Source organism: Larus michahellis, chromosome 8, assembly GCF_964199755.1.
Source record: "Larus michahellis chromosome 8, bLarMic1.1, whole genome shotgun sequence".
Taxonomy (NCBI): Eukaryota; Metazoa; Chordata; class Aves; order Charadriiformes; family Laridae; genus Larus; species Larus michahellis.
The window spans coordinates 28,377,849-28,387,524 of NC_133903.1; the positions used below are offsets into that span (position 1 = coordinate 28,377,849).

Consider the following 9,676-nt stretch of genomic DNA (forward strand, 5'->3'; position numbering starts at 1 on the left):
CCCGAAGAGACCTTCACTCCAGGGTTTGAGCAATTACAAAAAAACTCCCAAGTTACCAACTTGTGCTCCAGGTCAAACTTACATCAGCAAAGCATTTACTCAGGGGTTTTGATTTTTCTCTACAAATTTCAGTAAGGCTTTGTTGCGGCTCCTCCCCAGCCCTCATGTCCCAGTTGGAGAGGGTACGCAGCAAGCCACCTTCCACAGCTCGGCAACGGCACAAGGGAGTAGAACGTTATTCTGCCTCTTCTTGAACTTCCTCTTTTTTTACCGTGCCTCTCATGACTCCTCTGAAGCTGTTTCCCTCATCATCTCTGCCATCCTTGCTCCAACCAACAAGGCCCTGCAGCTGCTCTTTTCCTGGGGCTACAGTGGCAGCATCAAAAGGGCCTGGATTTTCTGCGCCACCATTTCTACTGAGTTCAGAGTAATGACAGCAAAAATGCCAAGCTGATGCAAGAGCTCTAGTGCAATCTCTCTGCTGATTTAGGAAGAAAGTTTTGAATCGGGTAATGCTGGTTTCATTTTTAGCCAACTATCTCAAGTTAACAACAAAAGCCAAGCCCTGAGAGGATGAGGGGAAGGATCTAAGCCACTATTAACGGATGCATAATGTTACCAACTAAGGCACTGGATATGGGTTAAAAATGAAAGTAACATTTTGATTTAATACAATTAATGGAAAATATTCTATTCATCATAAGCCAGAAAATATGTCAAACTTTACTGTAATTCTGCCAAAAACAAAAGATTAGCTACGCCAATGGTTACACAAAGCAAACAAAACCCACAAAACTAACAAAAAAGCAGTAACTGCCAGCAACTCAGACCTTAACTGTGGCCTTCAGGAATGCAATACACAATCTAAATCACTACAGAGTCACAAACGATGACTGAACAAATAAATGGACAGCAGTCAAAGTCAGGAAGAAACACCAAATTTGCATATCCCGTTTTTAAAATGGCTTTACAAAATTAGGGACACAAGGGGGACTTTCATGCTCTTCTCTGAGGCATAGGGCATTGGTCAGCCAGAGAAAGTTCAGCAAAACTTAGGTGAACTATGACTACTCTCTTACCAAACTGTCTAAGCTTTTAACTATTTCTTAAGACACCAAGGGCTTACTACCTCCCTTGCCAACTCAAACTCTCCCTCAGCATATTAAAAACACCGTTTGATGTGCCTGCTCTGTACTGAAAGGGAAATGACTGATTCATAATGCAGGCCAGATGAATAGCCAGTAGAGATGTTCAAGCACTTTTCAACAAGAGTTTTTATTCAGAAAATGTCTATTTGCCAAAGCAAAAAAGCTGTCATTAGAGAACTACATCGGTTTTAATAAAATTCTTTTGGGGAGAGTTTATCACACCTACACTCAAAACTGATGTTAATTCAAAATAGCCACCCTGTACGTGTCCAGGTCACTCTCAGGTGGGGGAGATTGATGCTCCCTTCCCACATTATCCAGTTCAGAGCAGGCATGTGAATTTTGGTCTCCCTCATCCCCAATGCTCGTTCTTTCTCCGGCCCTCTATTTATGCATAGCAAGTGATACCAAGAAGCAAGACTGTCCCACAACCAAACATATATTCTGTTCTAGCACGGAAAGAAAATTAGGATCAAATTCTTCATCTGAACTATGCAGAAAACAGGCTGGAGACTGCTCTCCTGCACACAGCAGTGTGTTTGCCAGCACCACTGGTTCTGCTCTACTCAGCACCATCATTTTTTCTGAGCTTATTTCAGAACCATTTACATAGTGTCACAGCTGATCATAAATAGACCTACGGAAAACAGTGATTTTAAAGAGAAGAAGAAACTGGAGGGAGAAGCCAGGCTCAGTTCATATGATCCTCCTTCCTTTGCATTCACTGGTGAAAAAAAAGTTTTACAAGCAACAAAACCTGTTTTCCTTCCGCTTTAGCCATATCAAGCATCTTTTTCATGCTTGCATTATTTCAGTTCCTAATTACAAGAGATAATTGTCAGAAGCACATAGAAGATAAGCCCAAAAAACCCACAAAACCTCACATCTTAGGGGTTTTTTTCAGACAACAATACCTTTTTAAATTATTATTATAGTGGCTGTTTTTTCACAACACTGTGGATTTGGGAGGGGAGAAGGTGTAAGGTAAGACTATGAGACATAGTATCAGGTTTTTATAGGTAATTTTGATTCAGGTTTGACTTAATGACTAGGAAGAAGCTATTTAATTTCTCTTTATCAAAAACACCCTTATAAAAATTAAATCCATATTCACTAGGCTGCAGAAGAGTTGAAGAGCTCATTAAATTAATAAATTTGGGGTTCTCAGAAAAAGGAATTTAAGTTTAAAAAACCAAAGTAATACTTGGGAGTGTGTCATGGTTAAATGTAATCAGTCACTTACCAGGAAGGACTGCCTGAGCTACTCAAAGCGGAAAATGCCAGAGCAATGCAAGATGTTGGCAGATTTTGCAATTAGAAAATCCTGGTTTTCATTACTGTCAGCACAGACATCACACCAACTTCCTACAGGAACCTTAAACCGCTTGGTAAAAAAATAAAAAAGTCTGCAAGTATCATCACTGAACACATCCAAACCCATAAAAATAAACTGGTTATAAGAAAAGCTAGGACTTGCTTCCTAACATCTTCCTGTTAGATGTTGTACAAGCTCACAGTCTCTGCCTTGAGGTTTTTCACTAGCGCTGTCCTTGATTCATAGTTGCAGGGTTCTTGTTACACGAATAAAAACTATTTTTCCCAGCAAGACAACAGTCCAAAAACACCATGTCTGTGAAAACTTAGCAGGTTCACGCCTTTATCAAAAGATAAAGGGGTGTTGCACTTAGTCCTACAGTTAGAAAATCATTAACAATTCTACTTGGATTAGGAGGAAAAAGGATTCAAACAAGAGAGCAACATAAGAATAGTTAGTTTCATATTTTATAGAAATTGACCAGGTTAAGATATCATCATTATCCCAGATATTCATTTAAGCAGGCATCCATATTTATAAAACTTTTAAGAACAGAAGTGCCTCAAAAGTGCATGATCTCTTACAATTCTCCATTATAGGTTATTTTTAAAAGATGGTACACAAGGGTAACAGCCAGAAAATTTCTAATTAGTTACATTCCAAGCATATACACAGTCATGTTCTCCCCAAAATGATTTGTTGTTCCTGTTGTTTGGGGGGTTTTGCTGTCGGGTTTTTTGTTGGGTTTTTTCTTTCCCCCCCTAACAGGACTGCAGCCTTAGGCAGCGGCTACTGATTTTGCATAGAGTTACACTTTTGCATGTTGAGTACAAAGGCACGATTTTTCCGCCAGAGCATGCAAAGTAATGGTTCGGGTCACAGTGAGAGCTTCTCCATGTCTGGTACAAGGTATATGCCCACAAGTGTTGTTTGTTTTCCCACTGACGTTAATGGGTTTTGGAACAGGCCAAAATGAATATGCTACTTGGGGGCACTTACTTTTAGCCAACAATTGACAATACACCAAGTTAAAAGCATGAGAAATACGGTTCTAGTAGTTAAGCCCCATGTACAAACTATATCCTGGAGCCACAGACATGGTAATAGGGAGAAAAAAACCAAAACAAACAAACCAAAAGAAAGCTCCACACTTAACAGATGAGACAGCCCATACAAATGCATTCACTGTGCTTCTTAAGCAATCATCTCCATCTACCCCAACATCCCCCTCACCAGTCTTGTTCATCATTCAGGTCTTCTAAAACACCACCCCTTGTGGGTTGGGACTGCCACTTCTTACAATAAATACACTTTTGTACAGATCTCACTATAAACTCTGCGTATGTGTGTGCAAATTAAGTGTATAACTTGATAGTCACTGTGAATATAAAAGGGCAATTTATTTTAAAAGCGCACATTCCTACAGATCTTGGCTGAGGATATTAAGTACTGTTATAGCTGACAATACTAGTAGGAAAAGAACTAAGTTTTATTCATTTATGCTGAGATCATCTTAAGGAAAATTTTAGATAAATATCAAAGATGAGTCAGTTTAATGGCTTTACTATCAGATAACCACAAAAAGCACAAATGTGACCGAGTCAAATCATGCATAGTTCTGAACTTGAGTATGTGGAAGCTTTTTACCCTATATTTTCTTCTCCTTCCTAAATATGCATATTTAGGGATGGAAGCTGGAATGATGGAGAGACAAGGATTCTTGTTTGCAAACAGCCTACTTTGTATTTCAAAAAATAACTATCACCACCTTAGGATGCTCAAAGTATAACAATGAGAAACATTTAATTTAGTAATTAAGCCCATAAACGCCTGCTGAAGTAATTTTGTTATCAGCAGACAAAAAGAAGCACTATATTCTCTGCGCTCAGCCTTAGGATGCACCATTACCAATGCTACCACTCATTTGAAAGGAGATTGCATCTCAAAACTTAGAAAGAGTGATTTTTAACTTTTAACTTAAAACCAGAGCTGTGCAGTCTGCCCAGAAGACAGAGTCCAGAGGTAGGATTCAGCTCACTTAAATTCAAACACCTACCATGTAAAAATCTCCATCTGTGCTTAGCTATCAGAGAGAAAGAGGTACTCCTAGCACATAATTTACATGGTCTGTTGGATCACACTAATTTTATCCTAGAAGCTCCTGTTTTCCCTCTAGGGATTACTTGAAGAGTCTGGGCAACTCACTCAGGCATTGACTTCTAGAACATCTGTACTTGCAGTCCAGATCCCAAAAGCTCCCGTCACTACACATGTTGAGTCTTGGAAGCCGCAGCATGCGGCAAAAGCATGAGCTGAGACGGAAAGTGTCATCTCAGCAACCGTCTTTCTGGGAAAGGAAAACGTATTGGAAGAAAAACTGCAGTGTCCATGCCCTGCCAACTGACACAGGACCAACACAGTCTTCAGAGTTACCACTGACAACAGCGCATGGATTTCATTATGAACGTTAGAGAAAACTAATGAGATCTGTACACTGCCTTTTTTTTTTTTCCAGAAATCATCTCATTCTATGCAATACTTTTAAGCTAAAGAACTAATTGATCTTTCCAGGAAAGTCCACCAGTTCTCTCTTGCAGTATTGCCACAACACTTTCCACTTTAAATAAACTGGGGTAAAGTTTAAGTGTTCATCAGTTAGTTCTCCTTTTCCTACAATCTGTTTAAAAACAAACAAACACACACAAAACAAAAAACCCACAACCAAGAAAAACCCAAAAACTTTGTGGAGTTTCTTGGTGCTTTGTTTGCTCCTGCTTCATGGACCACTTTCACATGTCCTAGAGACCACCTCCCATCCCTGTAGCATGGGCTGAGTAATGCTGCTCCAGACACTGACACACAGGCTGCTGGGAATTGGTACAGTCACAAAATTCATATCATTTCTCTGAGGTAAACAGTAAATGAAAGCCCTCAGGAAAGTCTGAATACCAGTGTTGGGTTTGTGTTGTTTTTTGTGGGGGGGTGTTTTTCTGGTTTTTTTTTTTTTTTTTTAAAAGAGAGTTCTTTTGAAAGTATGCTGTTACTACATCATGTTATTATAACCTAGGGCAGTGACGAGATCATTTCCATTACTAAGACAAGGTCTGGGATCTGTTTTTCAGACTAGCGCGAAAGACGCAGTTGTATCGCTGAGGCATGGCAAACACACACAAGAGAGTTCATCACCTCTCAGGAAGATGACAGCCAATTCTGCTGCCACTGCCCGTGAAGTCAAAGACAAATCCTTCCACAGTACACACAGAGCTTCCGTTTAGAAAGAGGCAAATGAAACAAAAACAGACCAGTTGCAAACTCAGTTTAAAAGTGTGTGTCTCATGACTGGTCCCTCAGGCTTTAGCTGGGAGCTGAAACACCAGCTGGACCAGATCTGTAGGGAAGTACTTGATTTTATTGGTTAAACCTCCTCCAGGCTACAAATCACAGATATTTGTGACATGTACTTGTCTTTAGAGCAACCACTGAAACGTGGGCATCCCCATCAATATCAAGTAAACAATTAGTTAAAAATTCAGTTTTGCTTGCTCAAGGTGACTCCCCTTCTTAGGATACTGCCACATGAAGGATAAGGAGACTTTGATCCACATCAGTATTTTGTATCTGGTAAAGAATAAATTCAAACTTAACCTCCCATCTCTCCACTCCACACACTAACCATGGGCCATACAGTACACTGAGCTTCTACCTGTTGTGCTGGAAAGTTTCCATGCAAAACTAAATATTTTCTCATATTTTGTAGTCAGTTTTCATACACTTGAATGTCTGGGTACAAGCATGAGACACCTCCTTCTCTGGCTGCTATGCAAGTCTAACCAGCCCCAGCTGGTCAATTAACACAATTCAATTTGAATTCACAGTTCCCAAGTATCTAGAACAGCTTCAGTTCTACTGCCAATGCTGTCCTCTTCCAACCTATATGCAAGCCACAGAAGTTGCCACATACCTGAATATTGTATGTCAATTAAAATAGACTCAAACTGAGCCATTTCCTATTACTGATGAAGTGCCATGCACCTGGAAAGTCATTGCTACATTGCACTGGATTCAGTCCCTTGGCACTGTCAGGATAACATGTCAAGGAAGAGAGTGGAGGTTACCCAAAATGCCTGTGAAGCCTGTTCAATGGCTTTGCAGAAATACCTCTGAAAGAAATAGTCAAGGCTTACTCCATACTCATTATTTTTCCCCTATGTATGATTAAAAGCTACACACTTAAGTACACTAAGGCAAAAACAGGTTGGCTGAAACATTTCCTATTCTGGCTATTTTAGGCCAGCTGACAAAAGTGATCTATTCAAGGTATCACAAAAATTCCAAGAAGGGCACCTTATGATCATAGAATCATAGACTGTGTTGGGTTGGAAGGGACCTCTAAAGGTCATCCAGTCCAACCCCGCTGCAGTAAGCGGGGACATCTTTAACTAGATCAGATTGCTAAAGACGGTAACAACGTTCAATAAGACACATTCAAGTTAAAATGAAATCAAGTATGCAATCTCAGTGAAGCAACAGCATTGGCTTTTTTTTCCTTTTTGTCTAATTCTTTTAAGAAAAAAAAGTCATCAACAGCACTGGGTGCCAAGAGTCAAACTCGTATTTTTCCAGCGCAAATTAACTGGCCACACAGAAGATATTAAATTATGTCATTCAGGCATAAATAAGTATTTCCATTTCTCTTTTTTTATGTATCCCTGCCATAGCAGAACAAGAGAGTGCCGAAAGGTGGTCATAAAGGGACAAGGAAGAGATTCTGAGAGACAACAACAGCAGAGAACTGAACTCTACACTGTAGAGTCACAGAACCGTCTAGGTTGGAAGGGATCTTTCAGGTCATCAAGTCCAACCATCAGCTTAACTCTGACAAAAAACATCACTAAACCACGTCTCTAAGCACTATGTCTACCGTCTTTTAAATACCCCCCAGGGATGGCAATTCCACCGCTTCCCTGGGCAGCCTGTTCCAGGCTGTGCATTCAAAACCTTCCCCCTAAGAAAATAAAATAAGCACATCAGTTTTAGGTTCATGTTTTCTCTCTGAAAGTCTTAGTATACTGAACAATTCTTGGTAAGCACCAAGAAGCTGCTCCTATGAAACAACTGTTCAACACAGTAAGTGTCTGAGCCTACTGAGGTGCAGAAAGCCATCTTCCTGTTAGCAATATCCACTCCATTAAAAGCCCTACTCCCAGAATTGCAATTCACTTGGGATAAGATCTTTATCTAGTTTCGGAGTTCCCACGTCTTCATTTGCAAGGAGCCTCCAAATGGGAAGTTTCCCACTCCCCAGCTGAGGTGACCAAGGGGATTTTTGCCCACAGGTGTGACACAAGGTGCCGACAGACAAGCTCTGAGCAGCTCCGCAGGGGTGACGCAGCCAGCGGATGCTGGAGCCTCAGCAGCTCTGCTTCTCAGCCCAGCAGGCTATTTCAAAGTCACTTTCAGAGCCTGTTCGAGGGAAGATGACTGACCTCGTACCACTGCAAGCCACTAAGCTCGGGGGCGGGGGGGGGGGGGGAAGCACCACCCCCAGCACAGGAACTGGTCACACCGCTGAGCCAGCAGCTTCTCCAAACGGTACAGGACTGACCAGAGGTCAGCCAGGGCAACGAACTGGCCTATAACAGTAAAAGCGTGCAAGTTTGCTCCTAAAGAGGAACATGTAACCCCACAAAAAAAGGGGATTACGGTCTGTGATCATACTTCTAATATATGCTAACAGACTCCTGCTGCAAGTCACAAACAGGAACTCTTAAGCACATTTTTTTTCATATCAGACCCAAAAGAAAAGCTGCCATCACAGACACCTTGCAGAATTTTTCCTTAAACAGATATATATTTTTTTTTTTTTTGTACTTCCCTATAAATTTCAAAATGGATTGCTTCATCACACATACTACGCGGGGGATAAGTGAATGAGGTGGCAGAGTTTGCACGGTTGCCAAAATCGGTTCCAGCCTCACGGGCCAAAGGCAAGCACAAGCCTACCACCCCGGCTCTGGTAACGAATAACGCAGTTTATGTAACTTTCGCGGCTCCTCTCCCCACTTGCTGCGCGATCGCCACAGGCCGCCCCCCCGTACCTCCCGCTGCCGCGCTCCGGCACACAGGCCGAGCGCTGCCAAGGCTTTTTGCCCCCTCGCTGCCTTCTTTTTACCTCATGAAAAATTCGGTTTACGCGCGTTACGCGCTTGGGGAAGGCGGACGCCGTGCGGCGGCGGCGCTCCTGACCGAGAGGCGAGCGGACGGTGCGCCTGCCCCGGCGGCCGCGGGCAGGGCCGGCCGGGCGGCAGGTGCCTGAGGCGGCGCCCGAGGGAAGCCGCTACCCCGCGCCGCCCGGCGCTCCCCCAGCCCCGGCCGCCCTTCCCAGCGCCCCTTACAGCAGGGGGCCCCACCAGCCGCCTGCCCGGCCGCAGGGGGGGGCTGCCGGCTCCGCTCCTCATCCCCGCGCTCCGGCCCGCCCCTCTCCAACCGCCTCGGCCCGTCCCGGGCCTGGCAGCCGCGCACCCCTCCGCGCTACCAGCCCTCCCTTCCCACCCCGCAGAGGAGCCGCTCAGTTGAGCGCGTAAGAAGGAGGCACCGCGCTTACGGTCGCCTGAGGTCCCACGGGCTCGGCCGTCCCTGTCGGCTGGGGCAGGCTCCCGCTCCCCATTGCGGGCATACGGCGCTTTTCACCGCGCGGCGGGGGAGGCGCCAGCCGTCAGCTGACCGCCGCCTCTTAAGGAGGCGTGAGGCGCCGGCCAGCCGGCCTGGGGGAGAACAACGGGGCTTCGGGGCGGTTTTCTGCCGTCGGGCGCTCCGGGGGCAGGCTCGGCGGAGGACAGGCAGCCGGAGGAGCGGTGGGCAGCCTGAAGGGCGAGCTGCCCGCCCGAGGGGCGCGCCCGCACCGCCCTGAGGAGAGGGGCGGCGGCAGCCGGGCGGGCACGGCGGGAGGTGCCGGCCCTCCGCGGGGCCTGCCCACGACCGGCGCGGAGTTGAAGCCGTAGAAAGCACCGAGGTAGACTGTGACAAAAAAAAAAAAAAAAAAAAAAAAAAATTCAACAATCCAACAGGCGGCTAAATCGAAGTCTGCATTAAAATAACTTTAAAAAAAGAATGCATGTCTTTTCATTGCTGCAGTCATAATCTGTGGATATTCATTCATTCATATTCAATACTCTAATATTGGATACTGCGTTTCTGTGCTCCCTGCGGGGCT

General features: G+C 44.3%; 1 protein-coding gene across 1 annotated transcript in view; it reads right to left on the reverse strand.

Moving 5' to 3' along the window:
* PLA2G4A (phospholipase A2 group IVA) overlaps positions 1–9,371 on the reverse strand; it is an 85,479-nt gene extending 76,108 nt beyond the window's left edge. Inside the window, exon 1 of the mRNA XM_074597824.1 lies at positions 9,068–9,371. The gene's annotated coding sequence lies outside the window, so the exon portion shown is untranslated. The remainder of the gene's footprint in view (positions 1–9,067) is intronic.
* Between the last annotated feature and the right edge of the window lie 305 nt (positions 9,372–9,676).